Consider the following 20,305-nt stretch of genomic DNA (forward strand, 5'->3'; position numbering starts at 1 on the left):
TCTTTATTTTTTCTTTTCCCCGAACTTCATTTTTTCCATTGGATTTCTAAAGTTTGTGGATGATATGTTTTTTTGTGGGTTGCCAACAATGTGATCACTTTAGGGCTATGAGTGGCTAGGATTGTTTTGTCGGTTATTAGAAGGGATTTCAACAATTAGAAATCTCTACAACAACTTCTTACTTTATATTCATGTTGTACAATTTTTATTTTATATTTTTATTTTTTACCCGATCAAATTGTTTATCTTTGACATTTTAGTTTTCTTACATTTGAAATTTGTTTAACTCTATTATAAAAATAAAATAAAATAAAAAACCCAAAGTTTAATGTATTTACTTCTATTAGTTTTGAAACAATAATACAATATACTCTGTAATTACACTCAAATTATTGCTTTCATATTTTTTAACTCAGTGGTTCTTTTTTGTTGTGAGACCTTTCTCAATTTCTGTTTGGTTTCGACAAATATTATATTTAGCACACTTTTTCTTATTATGTGTAACACATAATAATTTGATTTTGCAATTCAATAGATAAAAAAATTTACCTCAAAAGTTTGGTCACAAGGAAATAGAAAATCTCAAAACATGATTGGGGGTTTAATTTTTATATGAATTTGATAATGCTAAATGTGGAATTTGGTTCTTGCAAGGTTTAGGATCATTGACCTAGATACATGAGAGTTTGACAATGAAAGTTTCTTAAGTGGTCAGAGACATTTCTAAGGAACTTTAAGGGAAGAATTGTTTTTTTTTTTTTTTTTTTTTTTTTTTTTTTTTTTCAATACTTCCATTTTATATATAGTATAGATATGTGTAGACATTGTTTTTGATTTTTGATTCTTCATTGATTTCATGATTTAATTTTAAAAAAAAAAAAAAAAAAAAAACCCAAAATAATAGAACGAAAATGGATAATACTTTTAAAAATAGTTCAATTTTCAATAATTTTTAGAGAATAATATATATTCATGCACACTGCTTGGATCTGTGACTAGTTTTAATAAAGTGGAAAACATAGGTAGTCTATTGAACTATTTACATAGTTTTTGAAGTAATTTTTTTTATTGAAATACAATAAATTTTGTTAATTTGCTTGAGGGTCTAAGGGGGAAAAGATTCGAACTGCGGGGTTAGCAACATGTTTAATTTATTTCTAAAAAAAAAAAAAAAAACTTCTACTTTAATTTATTACTATAGATAGATGAAAACCCAAAAAAAGAATCTTAAATCATGGAGGCCCACCGCCAACCCCATTTATTCATGTTCAGAGCTTAAATATAATAATATACGCAAAACATAGAAAGGGCCAGGACTAATCTTCAAACTGCACGACTGGGAACTCTTTTAACATATTTGAGTTTCGATTTCGAAAGCAAATGTAACATGCAATTGTAATTTATAGTTTTCTCACTTTGTAAAACAGAGACTAATAAAGCAGGAACTATAATTATCGAGGATGTAGTTCAGTAATGGATGCTTCATTAACAGACAATGGTATTGACTGTCTTGTAGATTGATCTGACTCCAGGCCCTTTCTTGGCATGTATGTGTCTGTTTTAAGAAAAAATGCTGGCTGTTGAGGTGATGGCAACGTAACAGAGCCGCTATTAAGTGTGAGAACTATTGTCTCCACGGTGGGTCTTTCGGCTGGATCTTCCTGAACACATAATAAACCCATGTGGATGCATCTCATGACTTCATCTCTCGGAAAGGAATCTCCCAAAATTGGATCCAACAATTCCAAGGGCCTACCATCCCTCCAATGTATCCAAGCCTGCATCAATTATTAACATCTAGTGTTCAGAATGTCACAAAGTTCTCTTCTATGCACTTGGAGTAGAAGATGTAGACATTAAACCAGGAAAAAATACAATATCTATTTCACACTTACATAGCTTAAGAGGTCCTCAGCACCTTCTGATTCATAGAAATTACTGTTCTTCTTGCCACTGATAATCTCTAGAACCAAGACACCAAAGCTATAAACATCTGACTTCACAGAGAAGTCTCCATGCATTGCGTACTCTGGAGACATATAGCCACTTCAAACCATCACCAAGAACATAACAATGTTAATAAGGAGTCTCTAACCAAATTCTCATAATTCTAATTATTTAAGTAGAGTTCATAGGCCATAGCAGACTCTTGACTGGTTTCAAAAATGATGTCGTATAACTAGCATTTCTAATCAAATTGCTAAAAGCATATATTTGCTACCTATGTGTTTGATTTCAGTGATATATAAGATGGGATGAGCTTGAATTTATTCATCAATTTTGGTAAAGTAAAGCAGAAAAAAATTCAGAACTTACTATGTTCCCACAATTCTACTTGTGTTTCCTTTAGTTTGATCAACTCCAAATATCCTTGCCATGCCAAAATCTGAAATTTTTGGGTTCATATCTGCATCTAATAATATATTGCTAGCTTTGAGCTCACGATGTATAATTCAAAGTCGAGAATCTTGGTGAAGATATTGAATTCCTCGAGCAATACCGTCAATTATCTTGTAACGTCTTGACCAATCAAGTAGTCCTTTTTTTTTTAGGGTCTACAAGTTCAACAATTACTTCATGTTACCAACAAAAGATTATAAGAATGAATCTTGATTAGAAATGACTATTTAGTTATCATACTGACATATCACTACTAGAAAAATGTTCAAGTGGGCATACCATATAGAAAATAGTCAAGACTCTTGTTGGGCACAAATTCATAAATGAGTATCTTTTCTTCTCCTTCCAAGCAAAATCCCAATAGCCTTGCTAAATTTCTGTGTTGAAGTTGGGCTACCACTACAACCTCATTCTTAAATTGTTCTGCACCCTGTCCTGAGCTTTTTGATAGCCTCTTCACAGCTATCTCTTGTCTATTAGGAAATGTTCCCTAAAAATATATATTAACCAATACTTAAAACAATTTTACTTTGTATAATTTATATATTCCAACGTCAAGAGCTTTCGATCTTAAAATTACTCATATTTCTATGTGTTTAATTTGTTATTATACCTAATTAGTGTTGTCCTGAAGTAAAATAAAATAAATTGGCTATTCTAATTTTATACCTTGTAAACTTGACCAAATCCACCTTCACCAAGCTTGTTATCCTCTGAGAATTTGTTTGTGGCACTTTCGATTGTAACAAAATCAAATTGCAAGGACTCTACAGTTGTAATATCATTTGCAGCTACAAATCAAACAATTAAAGTAAGATATTGCACTACAAAGAGCATTGTGTTCAGACATGAGGACATACAAGACTCTTGTTTATATCCAAATTACTTATTATTTACCATCTGCTTCTTCTGCAACATTGTTGTTCTTTCCTCTCCTTGTTAGGAAACAGCAACTCACAATGAACAGAACCACGGCAATAGAAATTGGTGCAGCTATGGTGACTATCGTTGCTATTGACAGTTTGCTTTCTCCTACACAAATACCATCATATGATTACTTTGTTATTGCATCCATTGTGCATTACCAAATGAGCTAGTGATATGCTAAGCGACTAAATTTACTATTTCCCATTAACTTAAATTTTTGAGGCATGTGGTAGTTTATCATAGTATTATTAGAGGTATTGTCACGAGTTTGAACTGTTAAATAATATCACCATTTTCCATTTTCTTAAACATTTGAGATAAGTGATATGGTTTATTGCAAGTATATTTTGTTAGGTTCTAAATGTTTAGAACAATTAGCAAATCGTAAACACAAACTTGTCTAGATATAGATCTTAGACTCTATAGTTTTTATTAGACAATGCTCAAGGTGATTCAAGTCAAGATTCAAGAACATACAAGCTGCAGGAAGAAGACTTCATATTCTGCCTGGTTCGATCGATTGAAGAACAGACTCGATCAATCGAAAATCATATCTGCAGAATTTTAAGTCGGCCCAAACAGCAGCTTAAGCCCATTAAGGATTAGGGTTTCAAATCTACTTCTCCCACTATATAAAGGAAACCCTAAGCCACGTTTTTGAGACTGAAGAGAGAGAGCTTAGAGTGCCTCTTGTGCCTATTTTGGTTTTAGGGTTTTGTACCCAAACCTCTCTAAAGTCTTGGTTGCTTAAGAGTTGTATTGTTGCTCATATTTTTTTGTTTTGTGTAAATCTCTTGTGAGATCTAGAGGAGCTTTCCTTTACACAAAGCTTAGGGTTTTCAAGGAGGAGATGTTATCTATACATTGATGATTAACTCGGTTGCTACCATTAAAGCCTAAAGAAAAACAAGCGTGGGTGCTTGTGTCTGGTGGTGAATCCAAGAAAGAAGGAGTCTGTAGATTCGAAACTTGCACGTGGTCGTGTCAATAAGTTCTACTGGTGGGTAGCAATAAGAAGTCGAACGTGGGAGCTTGTAAGTCTTATTGTATGAACTTCGATTCTTTCAAGATAGTGGATTCAAGTTACCTTGAGGATAGCTAGGTTAAATCCTTCCCAGGTTTTTACCGGTTTGGTTTCCTGGGTGATCATATCTTTGTGTTATTTATTTTTCCACTGTTTTGCATGATATAATTGTTTTGATTGTGATAACCTAGATTTGTTAATTTGGACTAAGTAACAACTTGGCTAATTACCTAGGTTAATCCAATTGTGTTTTTAAGGGGTCTAAAAACTATCATATTTCTTTCTTCTTTTTTCCACAAGTACAAGGGGGCACACACACTATATCTTCTTAAAGGTAAAATCAACTTATGCACTACGGAACAGAGGAGATTGTTATTTGGTCCAAATACCAATAACCACAAATAATCACACAAACACATAAATGTAATGTAATTTGAAGGAAAAAATAAAAATAAAAACCAGCTCATTGACTTAACACTTCTCAGCATCCAAAAACGTCAATTTTTATATTATTTTGGTAAATAAAAGTTTGTATATATGAATACAGAACATTTCAATTCTTGAAATCATGAATTGTTTCCTAGTTGTGTTACAGTCTTCGTACAATTGATCTACAATATGGAACACGTATATTGGCGGTCCAGAACCTATGATGACCTTTTAATCTTTTTTTGAGACAAAAAAATGGGGGTGTTTATGGTTATATTAAACCCCCGGGCAGAGCACACATGTTTAGGGATGTGATGCCCACCAACGGACTCCTGCTGGTAGTGGGAATCGAACCTGAGCGTGTTAGGTAGAGCGAATGAACCATACCCATCTGAGCCAAGCCCCCGTTGGCTAATGACCTTTTAATCTAATGTCGACATATAGAAATTAACGAGTAATTAAATGACTGTTAATTGCCACTTGCTTAGAGCATCTCCAACAGTCAAGGGAGCGTGTTAGGTAGAGCGAACGAACCATACCCATCTGAGCCAAGCCCCCGTTGGCTGATGACCTTTTAATCTAATGTCGACATATAGAAATTAACGAGTAATTAAATGACTGTTAATTGCCACTTGCTTAGAGCATCTCCAACAGTCAAGGTATCTCTATTTTTTCTCCAAAAAAGTCACTGTTCACACAAAAAAACCCCTCCAACAGCCTCTCCGTATCCAATTTTTTTTTTATAGATTTGCTACAGTAGCTCTCCAGGCCTAGAGAGCTACTGTAGCTTATGCAAAAAATATTTCCCTTTAAAATAATACCGGTTGAATTAAAAAAAAAAAAAAGACTTTTTTTTTCTCTTTCCTCCCTTTCTCTCTCCTCTCATGGCTACAAACACAACCATCTTTCTCTCAAACATCTCCAAACTCAAGCATAATCAAAATACAAACTCAAAAACATAATCTTAAAATTAATCAAACCATAACAATAAAAGAAAAATCCAATTCTTTAAATAAAGTTGAATCAGAACAAGCAAATATGAAAAAAAAAAAAAAAAAAAAGGGAAAGAAAAAGAAAAAAAGAATAGGCCGATCTGACCCAGCCTAGTGGTGGGGAGGAGGACGAGTGGCGGTGGGGCGGCGGACGTGGTAGTGCTGCATGGTGAACGCTGATCTCCACCGGCTTTGTCCTTTCGGTGACCTCTCTCTCTCTCTCTCTCTCTCTCTCTCTCTCTCTCTCTCTCTCTCTCTCTCTCTCTCTCTCTCTCTCTCTCTCTCTCTCTGATGTGAAGCAAATGTGAGGTTGCTGGAATGTTCTTGAGGTGAAAATGAAAATAAAAGAAGGGGGAGAACACCATAGTTGCCAAAACGTGAATCGTATCGTGAATCGATTTTTTATTTTTTTTGTATCATGTATCGTATTGTATCGTGTATCGTAAGATACACAAACACTTAATAAAATCTATAAAAAATTATAGATATACATATATAAAGGGTATATTCATTATAAATTTTGAATACAATCAGCTAATGAGTAATTTATTCATCACTTATGTAATAATATTTAATAAGTTAACTAAATAAATCAAACTAGCACGTGTTTATAATATACACATCCTAATTGCTTAAATTCAAAAGTTATAATATATTATACAAATGACCCAAAAATTAATTTATTTTATCATATTCATCATATTTGCTAATTAACCCCGTCTAAGTCAATGCTATCATCAAGTTTATTATTTTGTAGATTTATTTCTTCATTAACATATTCTTCATCATCAATTCATCATCAACATTTACTATCTTTTCTTGTTCTTTTTATTTTAATAATTAAAAAAAAAAATCTTCTTGGTGTTCTAGTTTCTTGGACTTATAACAATAATGAAAAAAATAAAATAAAAAATTATATTTTCAATTAATATCTTATTCATAGTATAGAAAATAAATTTGTAAAAATTAAAGTGAAATGTAAGTGTATACTGTGTAGTCCAAATTTTGTAAAAGAAAGAGAGGGAAAGAAACTTATGAATATGTTACTTTATTAGGTTAAATTAAGTACCCTAATGATTTTATGTTTAAAACAAGTTTAACAACTTGTTAGATTCAAATAAAAGTACAAATTTTAACAAAAAATCTCATTTTAACGCATTTGTCTATGATACGTACAATTTTACGATACGATACGATTCATACGATACACACACTGTATTGTACGATTCATGAGCACTTACAATACGCCGATACGATACGGAACTTTTTACACACGATACGATATGTATCGCGTATCGTACGATACTTACAACTATGGAGAACACTTGTGTGGAGGATAAAAACAAGAAAAAGAAAAAAGAAAAAAAAGAAAAGAAACGTGTATGGATGAAAATGAAATGAAAGGAAGAAAAATAATATAAAAAATAAAAAATTCTAATTGAAAAATACTACAACAATATTTTCATAATAAATTTTAAGTAATAGATTGTTATTAGTTAATATTGGTGAGTAAAAAAATAATTTCAGTGGTGAGTTCAAATTAAAACCAGTAACAACTTTCCACATAAATTTTGTTATGAAAGTATTGCGTAAAATGTTGTGAACACCACACTTCTCATTGAAAAATATAGTTGTTAAAAAAATAATAAATAATGATTAAAAAAAGAATAAACAATGAATGAAGAAATAATATTTAAATGGGATAGAGAAAATAATAGAGAGTCTGTTGGAAAATGTATTTGAAAAAGTAAGTAGGCAAAAGATAAAATGAACTGTTCACTCTCTAAACAGTATAAAAATTTGAAGAGACTGCTGGAGATGCTCTTATATTAAAGGTTCTGTTGTTTATGTTATTAGCCTACCAGTCAACATTGCAACTCAGTTGGCCATATGACTATCACATTTTACCTAATTTTTTAATTCACACCAAGATCAAACCTATTAGAGAATACATATTCTTATAGTCTATAGTACTAATTTCATAAAACTCTACAAAAGGCATGCCGTGAATACAAGTTAATTACTTAATTAATAGTTAAGAACGAAAAAGCTGTCACTTTACCTTCTTGTCCAATTATAGAAGCTGGAGGTGGTGGAGGTTGTAGCCCGGGTGTACGCGATGGCGCCTCTGGTGTGTTGTAAAAACTGTACAATTCGTACCTAACATTACAACTAGGAAACAGTACTCTTCCCCCTTGTTTTCCACCACAACATATTGGAAGACGGTTTATAGCTGTTTGGAGACACGAATTGCATTCAGTGCTTGACAGGTCCGGTGTGCACTGTACAAGGTTGTACAGCGTTTGAAAAGCAGTGATATTCACTTCGTTGGTCCCAAATTTCTCAACACCGATTGGAACATCCGAGGCCTGACTTGCCAAGCTGGTCATCGAGGTGTTCACTAGCTTATTAAACTGTTCCTGGTTGGTAATATTTTGCGTGTTCGACAAGGACATTCTTGGACTTACAACCGCAGTGGAGAAAATAGACTCATTTGAGTAACGTATCATGCATTCATCGTACCAAATCACAGCAATCTTTTCTCTGGAGCACCTTGTGGTGAGATCTTTAGTTGCATCGGCCACGCATCCTCGGCAGACTTCAGAAGTTACATCACCACGGCAGAGGTAGAGGCCGTAGACAGGGTTGGAGGTGTTTTGGTTTGTGGTGGTGTTGTAGAATTCTAAGTTGCGTGTGGCGTTGGAGGAGAGTGAAGAGAGGAGGGAGTTTATACCAGTTTGGTAGAGGCTATTGGCGCTGAAAGTGGAGTTTGCACAGAAGTGGAGTAGGTAGTTGCCAGTTAAGGGAGTCGTCAGGTTGAGGAAGCTAAGTATGGACAGGAAAACGATGGAAAGAGAGAAGGGATTGAAGGAAGTGATCATTTTGATGAATCACTCAATCTCTTGCTCTCTGCACCTATGCAAGATATTCTATAGTATTTTATTTATGAACATTGAAGATTTGGAGATGCAAACGTTTGGTGAGAGTAGGTACTCAATTTCAAGATTTTAATACAATACTAACTTCTGAGCACGTGCTCATGCGTGTGCTTAGAGACTTTTTTAATTTTAGGGTAAAAGTTAATAATTTGAATTTATTATAATTTGATATTATTACATTTTCTAATCATAAAATACCTAGGAGTGTGATAAAAAAATATTTCATCCACAAACGCATAACACTCGTCATACTCCTAAGTATTTTATGATTAGAAAATATAGTAATTCCAAATTATAATAAATTTAAATTATTAACTTTTATCCAAAAATTAAAAGAGCCACTGAGCACACACGTGAGTGCGTGCTCAAAGGCTAATATATCCTAAGTTATTTATTTGTCCAAAGTAATGTTCTGTAAAAATTAAGGGTTATCTAGAGAATAACGTCATCAATAATTAATAGGTAACTAACTTTCTAAATCCTCTTAATATGTAGAGATATAGAGAAGAGAAGAGCTAACCTGTGATTATGGGAGAGTGGTAGTTTTATTCAAAATTTTAGCATTTTGATCATTAGTATTTTACTTGATTTTTTTTTTTTTTAATTGAAGAGTTTTTAAACATGTAGTTATCCACAAATTTGAAAAAAGGGGGGGGGGGGGTGGTAGACTTTTTTGGATAGAACGTGGGATAGATTTTTATTTTTATTTTTATTATTAGGAACGTGGGTAGATAACATTTAAAAAAAAAAAATCATAATAGGGTAGATAACTTTTTGATAGAACTTGTGTTTTTTTTTTTTAATTAGATTTTTTGTTTTTAATTTTTAAAAAGAAGTTAAAAGCAGTTTAAATTGTAATTTTTTTTTTTTTTTGGATAAACTTGAGGATGTTTAAAAAAATATATATTTGAAGATAAACGAATTTTTTTTTTTTAAAAAAAAAAAAAAAAAAAAAAAACAACAACAACAACAACAAACGTATAGTTGCTTTAAAGAAGTGGGTTAGTGGGAGAGTGATCCTATTTTCTAGGAAATGTGTTAGATGAGAGTTGAAGATATATTTTTACATTGTTATTCTCAAGTTTTGCCCCTACTTAGACGTAGGCTGTAGGGGTATTTTGGAACAAAAAAAAAAATCCAGTCCAAATAGGAGAAGTCCCTAAAATAGTAGTATAGACTAGCCTCGTCACACGTGCTCCAATTTTTTTTTTTTGAGTTTAATGTAATTTTTCAATTTGAATTTATCTATTGTTAGTGAAGTTACATAGGAAGAAATTTTTAAGAAACTAAAATTTAGGATTTAAAATGGAGTAAACTGCTAGGTTTAGCATGTGCTAATTTTTAGGAAAAAAAATGTATCAAACATGCATGAGATACATTTAAATAGATAGTGTGCTAATTTTTTGGAAAAAAGTTTCTCTAATAGTTTTTTTTTTTTAATTTTGTTGAATTACAATTTTAACCCCATTTTTTATTTTTTAAGAATAAAGATTATTTAATTAGATTAGGGGTATTTTTGACTTTTTTGAAACTATATCTAACTTTCTAAATCCTCTTAATATATAGAAAAGATGCTCTCACACACTCCATAAACTGTCCCAAAGTTAATACCATACCTCTACTAGTCTTAGTGGATAAATAATTGGTATCGGTACTCTTTCAAAATATATAAAAAAAAATATCGAATTGTACTAGCCTATAGGCCCTGTACCTTTCGGTCGATATAATTAAAAAAAATTAAAAAATTAAAAAAAAAAAACATAATATTTTGGCTAGTATATTAGTCACTATACTTTGGCTAATATCTAGGCTCATAATATATTTCGATCTTAATTTTTATGTTCATAAACATAAAAACACATAAATTCATACTTACATAAATAAATACAAACATATATAGATGAATAAAAATATTTAAATAACAGTAATTCTAAAACGATGCACTGGTATTAATTGGTTCTGAAATATTTCGTTCATTTGGCTAAACCAAACTGCCTCTAGGACGAAATTGAGTTCCTTGGGCCCAATTTCATGTGTGACGTCCACACTTTTTTACGATGTTCAAGTTTAAAATGTGAAAAGTGATTGTGTAATGCATGATAATCAATTTGAGAACTTTGCTTAAAACTTGGGAAAGAGGGGCACATATCAACATTAAAATTAGATGTTTATATATTTATAATATTCAATCTATGCACATTGATTTTAAGTTAGTAACATTAAAGATGGTATTTTGGGACTATACTATGATGGTAAATGTCACATACCTCAATCTCATGGGAGCAAGGTGGTCGATTTTGTATCGGTACCGGCTGGTATGTACCATACCGATGCGTATACTTGTATCGAAACATCAACGTTTTGTACTAGTTTAAATACCGGCTATGCTGGCCATGTACGTGCCATTCCAGCCAATTTTGGTCATTACCGGCCAATACCGGGCATACCGGCTAGTACATAATTTTTTTTTTTTTTTTTTTTTTGAGTTTTGTAATTTTTGAATTTTTGTAAGGGCAGAATGGTAATTTATTTGCATTAACTTATTAGTATTATTTGTTTTTTTAGTATGCAATGAACAATTAAGCTTTCTATTTTCATATTGTGTTTTTTTTTTTCTTTTCTTTTAATTTATGCTAAAGTCTAAAACTATGAATAATTTGTTCTGAATTGAGATAATGTTTTATGGTAAACTTTTATATTCATTATAATACATATAGACACACACATACATACATATATATATATATATATATATATAAAATAACGGTAAACTTGAAATGGTACACCGGTATTGACCGGTACCGAAATATATCATTCCACTGGTCAAACCGATACAGCCTCCGGTATGAGATTAACTCTCTTGCATGGGAGAGGTTTCGATTTATAGTTGGGTTGTCACATATCACTCCTTAATTTTAGCCATTATCTTAGTTGTGGTCGTAAATAGATATTCATGTGCCATTATGGGCAAAATTGGAGTCACTTTGGTAGTTGCGAGAATCTCGATTTTATGTCGTTTCTCACTTGTAAATGTAGCTCCCTTACCCTGCTTTCAGTGCTTCCCCTTGACGGGGCAATTTGTTGATTGTAGATGTGCTCGGATGAATTCGCACAATGTCAATATTTCATTTTTTATAATGTACATGAAAATACTAATGACATTACTCTGTCAACTTGAGAAGAAATTGTCAAATATGAATGTTTTCAGTATTGGATCTACTATTAACATTGAGTGCATTTTGTTGCAAGTCCATTATAAATTTTCTTCCTAATTATTTAATATTTTATCTACTTCACATGTTATTTTTAATTCTTAAAGCTATACATATTATACCAATTTCGGTTAGTTATTTTCTTTAACTTTTTAACTTATTTGTTTTGTACAGCTTCTTAAAAGTATCATTTTTTTAAGAATTACTAATGTTTTGTTAACTTTCAGCAAAAAGCTAATCCAAAAACGCACGGGTGTTTTTACCTTTATTTTATGTTTCAAGTACAACATTTATTTATATGTGTTATCTTTTCTTCTTTTGTAGAATTTAATAGACTAGTAGATTATTAAAATAAATTATCAAACTATACACTTTTTTATTTATAATCATTATCAAATAATAAACTTAGGATTTATGTATCATTCAAATTTTATCTTTGAGTGATTTTTGGATTTTTTTTCTTTCATTAAGAAAGATGAAAAAGGGGGTTAGAAATTTTTTTAAATTTTTTTTAATAGTAAAATACAAGTCATTTTGGATTGACCCGACCCATCAAAATCCAGATTATATTTTTTATTTTTTTTCATCAAAATCCAGATAAGGTTCATAAAAATAGTGACTTATTTTAGTTCCATCAGGTTTTTTGCCTGAACCTAACTTAAAGTCAACCAAATTGAATTTGAATTTTGAATATCAATCTGACACGTTTGCTAGGCCTAGAAGAGAGCAAGCAATAAAAGCAAGTTTTTTACACGCAAAATCTAGTGTTGGCGGGATGGCTGTTGGGTTTGTAGACGCAATTAAGCCAGTCAAGCAAGCAACTTCAACCTTTTTTATTTTTCAAATATGTTGCAAATTAACGTTTCTCTGTTCTTAGGAAAATCCAAAAATATATATTACAAGTGCCAGTGATTTCCTGTGGTGTCGGAATTTATGATTCGAACCTCACCTCATCATCTCTCATTATCCCTTCTCTCATTCTCTCACTTAGAGGCGGAATCATGTCTAAGCCTCCCCTCCAAAATTTTCAAAATTAATTAGTAGTTGGCAAATATAAGACTCACCAATTTTTTTATAGAACCGGCCCCCCAAGAAAATAATTGTTTCCCAGCTATGACATTTCCGTGTATTGAATTAGAAAACTATGATACAAGTCTATGCCTATGGCCCCTTAGTCCCACCAAAACCTCTTCTTCTAATTTTCTAGAAAAATTATATTTATTCTGTAATTTTGGATAATACATAGTAACTTCATCCACTTTTGATTTCACGAAAGTATCTATGTGTAAGCAATTAGCATTGTGGGTTTGAAGGTTTTGTCGTGGTTCATATTAATGACATTTTTGTGTTTGTCCTCTATGTGTTTGTTTAAATTTCCCAGTGAATAATTTGATTTAGATTAACTTTATTCTCTTCTCTCTGAATCTGGGGTTTTTCTTTTTTGGATTTATGACTCAATTTCTGAATAAAATTTTGTTATCCAAGTTTAATCTTTTCTACTTATGCAACCCATAGTAAATTCTCTCTAACCTCCACTACCAATTGAATTTGGTATTGTGCTATATTATTGCTTTAGTTTATGTTTCCATTGATACATTGGAATTTGGAACATGATCTAATCAAGGCGAATAAAGTTGTAATGGAGTTGAAATAAGCTGCATATATTTTTAATTTGTACATGCATGGTATTTGGTGGTCGAGTTGCATTGCCTTATTGTGTGTTTGCTTTTCTTGCATATATGGCAGTTGGGAAAGAATTTGTGATAAAGTCTCTGATCATTTTCCCTTTGATTCATACAAAACATTTTTCATGTTCTATAAGTGGCATAACTTCTGTTTTTTTGGATTTCTAAAAAATAAAATTTCGTTATATTTGCATTTATAGTACAAAGTGACAGTAAAAAAATTAAACTATTTTGCAGGTTCTACTCTCTTTTTTGGATAAAGAGCTACATACTTAATTGCATCAACTCCAGGTTTGTTAATAATTTCTGTAAAAAAAAAAATAAATAAATAAATAAAACAATTTCCCTTTGCATTTTTTTTCTACGTATTAGGAATAATTATTAATTTCATCTTCCACATAAATTTACAGCATAACAAATTATAATTGCGAGCAAAGAAATTCCAAATAACTATGTTTTTTAAATTTCCTGAAATTGCTAATTAACAATTAATATATGCTTGAAAGAATATTACATTTTTTAACGTCTATTTGCAGTCTTTAATTTATATAGTAATATTTATGATTTGAGCTTTTATAAATACTTTGTTCTTTATTATATTCCCAAAGTATGGAGTCTACTTGAAGAAGACTGATTCTGTCAGAGAAAAGAAATAGAAATGTGCCTACCAAATTTACAAATTCTTTATTAAGAGGAAATCTTTCAAATGTTTTAGTAAATAGAAGAATGCTACTAAATAAAAAGAGAAATGTTATTGATGGTGTAGTCAGCCCCTTATCTTGGTTGTGGGATTGATATTGAACTTGGACTTGGTAAAGTGGATTTGATTTGACAATGAATTATTTCATCGTTGGTTTGTGCATTGAGATTAAATTTTTTTATTTTTCTGTAAATTTGAAAATTATCATCGAGAGAGAATTGTGGGTTCAGTGAATTTGGGTGTGATTTAAAGGTGACTAGGTGTTTTTCAATGTATATTTGGAAAAACATTGTGAGTCTATGGATGTAAAGTCTCATACGTTAGATATTTTTACTGATTTGATTGGGCATTTGGTTGTGGGGTTGGTATTGAACATAGACTTAGTCTTAGCATTTTGATTTCACTATTTTGTGAATGACTGGGGTTTAAGAAGAACTTTGAATTTTGATATTCTTCTTTTGGGTTTTAATTTCATGCTTTCTTTGAGTATTTATAGTTTAGTTGAATATAAAGTTTCACAGGAAGGATTCTCTCTCTCTCTCTCTCTCTCTCTCTCTCTCTCTCTCTCTCTCTCTCTCTCTCTCTCTCTCTCTCTCCTTAATATTTAGTTTCAAGACTCAGTATTTAGTTTGGCCTTTCTTTCCTTCTCCTTCCTCTTCTTTACTCCTTTGTTACTTTTATTTATGAATCTCTAAGTCCAAGATAATATTTTTTTTTAAATTACGTTTTACTTATGCATGTCAAACAAACAAATATATAAATAATATTCAGTATGAAACCATTAATTATATCATTTACTGCACTATTGTTGATCTACATTATTCTCTTTAAAAATTAGTTTTAATTTTTTTTTTTAAACCTGAAAAAACTACTTATTTTGTAGGTTGAATTTTCATTTTGGTATAAAGAGCTACATACTTAACTGCGTCAACTTGAGGTTTGTTAATAATTTCTGTAAAAATAAAATAAATAAATAAATAAAAAAGTTCCTGTTGCATAAAAAAATATATAATTATTCAATATAAAACCATTAATCAAATCATTTATTGCACATTGATCCACATTATTCCCTTTATAAATAGTTTTAATTTTTAAATAAAAAGTTATAAAAATAATAATAATAAAAACTTATTTTGCAGGTCCTACTCTCTTTTTTGGATAAAGAACTATATACTTAACTACATCAACTCCAGATTTGTTCACAATTTCTGTAATTAAAAAAAAAAAAAAAAAATTCCCTGTTGCATTTCTTTTTTACTGAAAGCTCACTTAATATGTAAAACACTTGTGAATGTTTAGACCCCCAACTACAAATTTTCCAAAGCAAAGCTTATATTCAAACAAATAATGTGCTTAATGATAAATATAAGCAATACCCAAATATGCAAACTACTCTAAGCCATATTTTAATCACAACTCAGCAGTAATTAAAAGTATGAGTAAGGGATAGAGAGAAGAAAACACAAGATAACATCGACACGTGTTATTGAAGAGGAAACCGAAGAACTCAGCGGAAAACCTCTCTGCCACCCTCCAAGCGGTAAAATGATCCACTAGAAAATCATTTGGGATACATGAATAGCAATAGACCCTCCAAGCCTAATCTACCCGATGCACCTAAGCCCTCCAAGCTTCTTGCTCCAACAAGGTTACGCCTAACTGTGTCTTCTCAAACTTACCAGATCCCGCAATTAGCCCATTGCATCAAACAATATGAATTGGTTCTCTCTTGAACTGCTTCCCAGACACCAAGAACCTTCTTATTGTTATGAATTTGGTGAGGTAAGGATTTGGCTTAAGATCCTCTCAAGGGTATGACAATGGAGAAGGTGAGACTAGAGAAATTTGGAGAATCAAATGTATAAGATTATGGATGAATCAATCTTGTTGTTCTCTAGGGTTTTTCTCTCAAAATTCTCTCTAGAAGCTCTCTACATTTCGTGGGTATAAGAGTATTTATAGTAGAGTATGAGATGGAATGTGAAAAGTCAGTTTTCAACAAAACAGGGTGCATTGGCGACTCACTTCGTGACTGGGATGAGTTGCGAGTTCCAATAGCCAATTACCAAACTGGCCAGATTGTACTTTTTGTCTTGTAGTGATCTAGCTGTCCTGACCCTTCAACTTCCTACATGCCTCACACGTGTGCTACATTTTTGGCAAGTCACCACTTGCAAGTTAGTTGCGAGTTCTAGTCGCGAGTCACTTCTTGTTGCACACTTTTGATCAAATCTTCACACTCTCTCACACACAACCCTTACATTATTCCCACCTAAATACAGGGTTTCCAAATGCTGAATTACAAGCAAATTTGGCACGGAATAAAGCCAACACATTGTTGAATAAATTCAACTTTACATCTACTTAATAGGAATAATTATTAATGTCATCTTCAACATAAATTTATAGCATAACAACTTATTACATGATAAATTCAACCTATAGTGCAAATTTTTCAATGTTGATAAGTTTCTGAAAGGTTGCTTGCTTTTGTAATCTGGGTCCATCAAATTAACAAATCTAATTTTTTATTTTTTATTTTACACTCCACTAATCCTTCTTTTGCTGCTTAATATAACATCAACCAAGCCAATCATAAGTTTGAGTATCTTATGCAATTAATCATGTGCCTTTTTTTTTTTTTTTTTTTGATAAACTTAATCATGTGCCTTTGTTTTTCCCTCAATTACCAAACATTAGGAACATTTTCTATGCAATTTGGGTTTTTTTTAAAAAAAAAAAAAAATTAAATGTGAAAATTTCAATTTATGACCATTGAGTATTTAGGTTCAAAAAAGTAAGCCAACAATTGCTGCTCTTATTTCTCCTCATCTCAAAAATGGACATGGCACTGGTCTTTTTCAAAGCCACCAACTATGCAGGTTTGGGCATTTTTTTAGAGATAGTCATGGTTCTCCTATTATAGTCCATACTAAATTTAATCCTTGCCAAGGAAAACCATTGTGGATGGATGCCTCACTCTATTGAGACCATTACACTTCTGTCATGAAATGTGGATCAGGGATTTGATTGGAGTTTGCCAACTCACAGCTGCTAGCATCAATTGGGTTGTAGGAACCATGCTTGAAAGAGATTTCAGATGTGTTAGAACAAATTCATGCTTTTTTGTGAAATAGTTAGGACATATATATCTCATAGGATAGTTTCTAGAGTGTGTAATAAGTAAGAGTATGCGTTGGAGTTCTATCACTTTTGAATTTTTTTATTGAAAAAAAAAAAAAAACTATTTAGGGTGTTTCATAAATAATTCATTTTTTGGATTTTTCTCGTGCATCACATGGGTTAGCGCCTAGTATATATATATAAACGAAAAAGGTGAATCGGTGAAGATAATGAGGTGGTGACAAAATAGAGGATATAAACAAAAGGTCATTGATGAATGGAGACTGAAATGGAAAGTGACGGGAGCAGAAAGCTTTTGTCTAGCTCTAGGGTGCATATTTGTCCAGTATTTTGACATTTCTTCAAACCAAGAAGACGAGATGAGATGGGATGGGATGGACCCTAGCAATTGCAAGTCTTGTTGGATTTATTTTCAAATCCAAGATATCTTGCAATTGCAAGTCTTGTTGGATTTATTTTCAAATCCAAGATATCTTCCAGATATTTTGGTTTTGAATTTTCTCTGGCATTGACGAATGATGATTGATGGGGAAAATAACCAATCTATAACTCTGAACCAACTACAAGTCTACAGATAACCCATGCCCTGTAATTGAAGTTTAATTTTCGTCGGGTCATAATCATCTAGTAGTAGTTGGGTTCATAATTTCATTCAGTCATGGTTTTGTGGGGTCTGGAAAAGCAACGTGTATATTATCATGTCCCAGCCTAGGCATCAATTAGGCCCGAATCATCTTAACGCTTGAGTCAATTGGCAGTCCTTCGGTTTTGTTTTGCCTTTGGAAGGGAAAAGTATCTCTCCCATATGAATGCTAGGAATTTAAGAGACGAAAAGTAAAAGAAAACTGTGCAAACGAAACAATCACACATGACAAATTTTTTATTTGATTTAGTAATGCACCTACATGCACACAGTTGCAGCGATTTCATTATTTTAGATAAAATTTAGAGGTGGCAGTTACAATACATCAATACATCAAACCATAATATGAAACAACAATATGTATACATATATAGACTAAATCTTTTATTTAAAACTGTAACACTTCCAAATTGAGACGGGTCATAAGCCAGATCAAATACAAAAACTGGCTCAATATATCCCAATAATATTTTCATGGGATTTAAGTATTGGGAGAGGTACATTAGGGGAAAAATAGGTAACTAACATTAATTTTCCAACTATCTAGTTAATAGGTTTAGTTTTGAAAGAAATTTTTTTTCTAACATCTCAAGCCTCAAAGACTTGATTTAGGGCCTATAAATCGAGTTTTTGAGACTCGATTTTCATGGATTGATCACGTCCGATGTGGATTTTTTTCCACGTGGAGCCTACCTGAAAATCGAGTCTTAGAGACTCGATTTTTAACCCAAAAAAATTTTAAAAATTTGAAGTCTCAGACAACCCAAAATGCCCAAAAACAAATTTAAGAATCAATCCCAAAGACTCAGATCAGAGCTTAGAGGCAGAGAAAGACTCAGGCTGTGTTTGGATGGGTGGAATATAGGGAGGATGGAAAATATAAGAGGGAAAATGGGGTGGAAAACTCAGTTTTCCACTGTTTGGGAATGGGAAGAAAATAGAGGGAGTGGAAAACTAGGGAGAAAATTTTCTCCCTGGGCCCACAAATTTTTTCCTCCCAAATTGGGAGGAAAAGCAAGGGGGGGGGGGGGGGAACTGCCTTAGTGCAGTTTTACGGTAATGCCCTCCTTTCTTCCTTTTTTTTTTTTCTTTTCACGTGACCTGGAAACGTTCTTCTTCTTCCCTTTTTTTTTTTTTTTTTTTTTTTTTTTTTTTTTTTTTTTTGTGACCTGAAACGTTCTCCTTTTTTTTTTTTTTTTTTCCTTTTTTCTTTTTTTCACGTGACCTGAACATTTTTTTTTTTCAATGTGACCTGAACGTTTTTTTTTTTTCAAATATGACCTGATCTAATTTTTACATTATAATAAGAAAAATAATAATATAAATTTATATATGTGATGTGATAAATTTAATATTATGTAATAAGTATAAATAAATTTATTTCTTACATATTATACAACAAGGGTATAATAGTCAATTTATATAAATTACATTTTTCATCCTTCCCTTTTTCTCTCCAACCAAACAAAAGAGTTTTCCACCCTCCCACTTTTTCACCCCTCCAACCAAACATACAAGAGGGAAAACTAAATATTTTCCATCCTCCCACTTTTCTATCCTCCCACAATTTTCCATCCTCCCACTTTTCCACTCCTCCATCCAAACGGACCCTCAGATTAGAGGGAGAGAAAGAGCTGGGTCGCACGAGCCTGGCCGCGCGCTGCCTGGATCGTGCGAGCCCAGGCCGCGAGGCGCCTGGGTTGCACGAGCCCAGGCAGCATGGACCCGCGAGCCCAGGCCGCGCGCGACCCACTCCGATCTGAAGCTGATCTCTCTTTCTGTTTCTAGTTTTTTTTTTTTTTTTTTTCTCTGCTTTCTTCTCTGATGTTCTGGTTCCTCACTGATTTGATTTTATTTATAAGGGTTAGAAATCGAGTCTTAGAGACTCGATTTATATGTAGCCACATGGAAAAATATGCCACGTCGGCAGTAATTAGAGCATAGAAATCGAGTTTTTGATGCTCGATTTATAGGCCAAAATCAAGTTTAAAAGACTCGAGATGCTAGAAAAAAAAATAGTTTTGAAACCTTAACTACTAACTAGATAGTTGGGAAATTATGCCTAATTTCCCATTTCGTCCGTATGCTGAATATATGTATAATTATTACAAGAAAATGTTAACAGGTGTCTTAAGAACATTAGTTTAGAAACTATTTTTAAAAACTTTGTTTGGGGGGGGGGGGGGAGAAGAGTAATTAACTTTTTTGTC

At 32.2% G+C, this 20,305-nt stretch overlaps 1 pseudogene; it reads right to left on the minus strand.

Annotated features, from left to right (window-relative positions):
- Positions 1–1,222: 1,222 nt before the first annotated feature.
- On the minus strand, positions 1,223–8,718 carry LOC115969968 (annotated as a pseudogene).
- Positions 8,719–20,305: the final 11,587 nt, after the last annotated feature.

Source organism: Quercus lobata, chromosome 12 (assembly GCF_001633185.2).
Source record: "Quercus lobata isolate SW786 chromosome 12, ValleyOak3.0 Primary Assembly, whole genome shotgun sequence".
Taxonomy (NCBI): domain Eukaryota; kingdom Viridiplantae; phylum Streptophyta; class Magnoliopsida; order Fagales; family Fagaceae; genus Quercus; species Quercus lobata.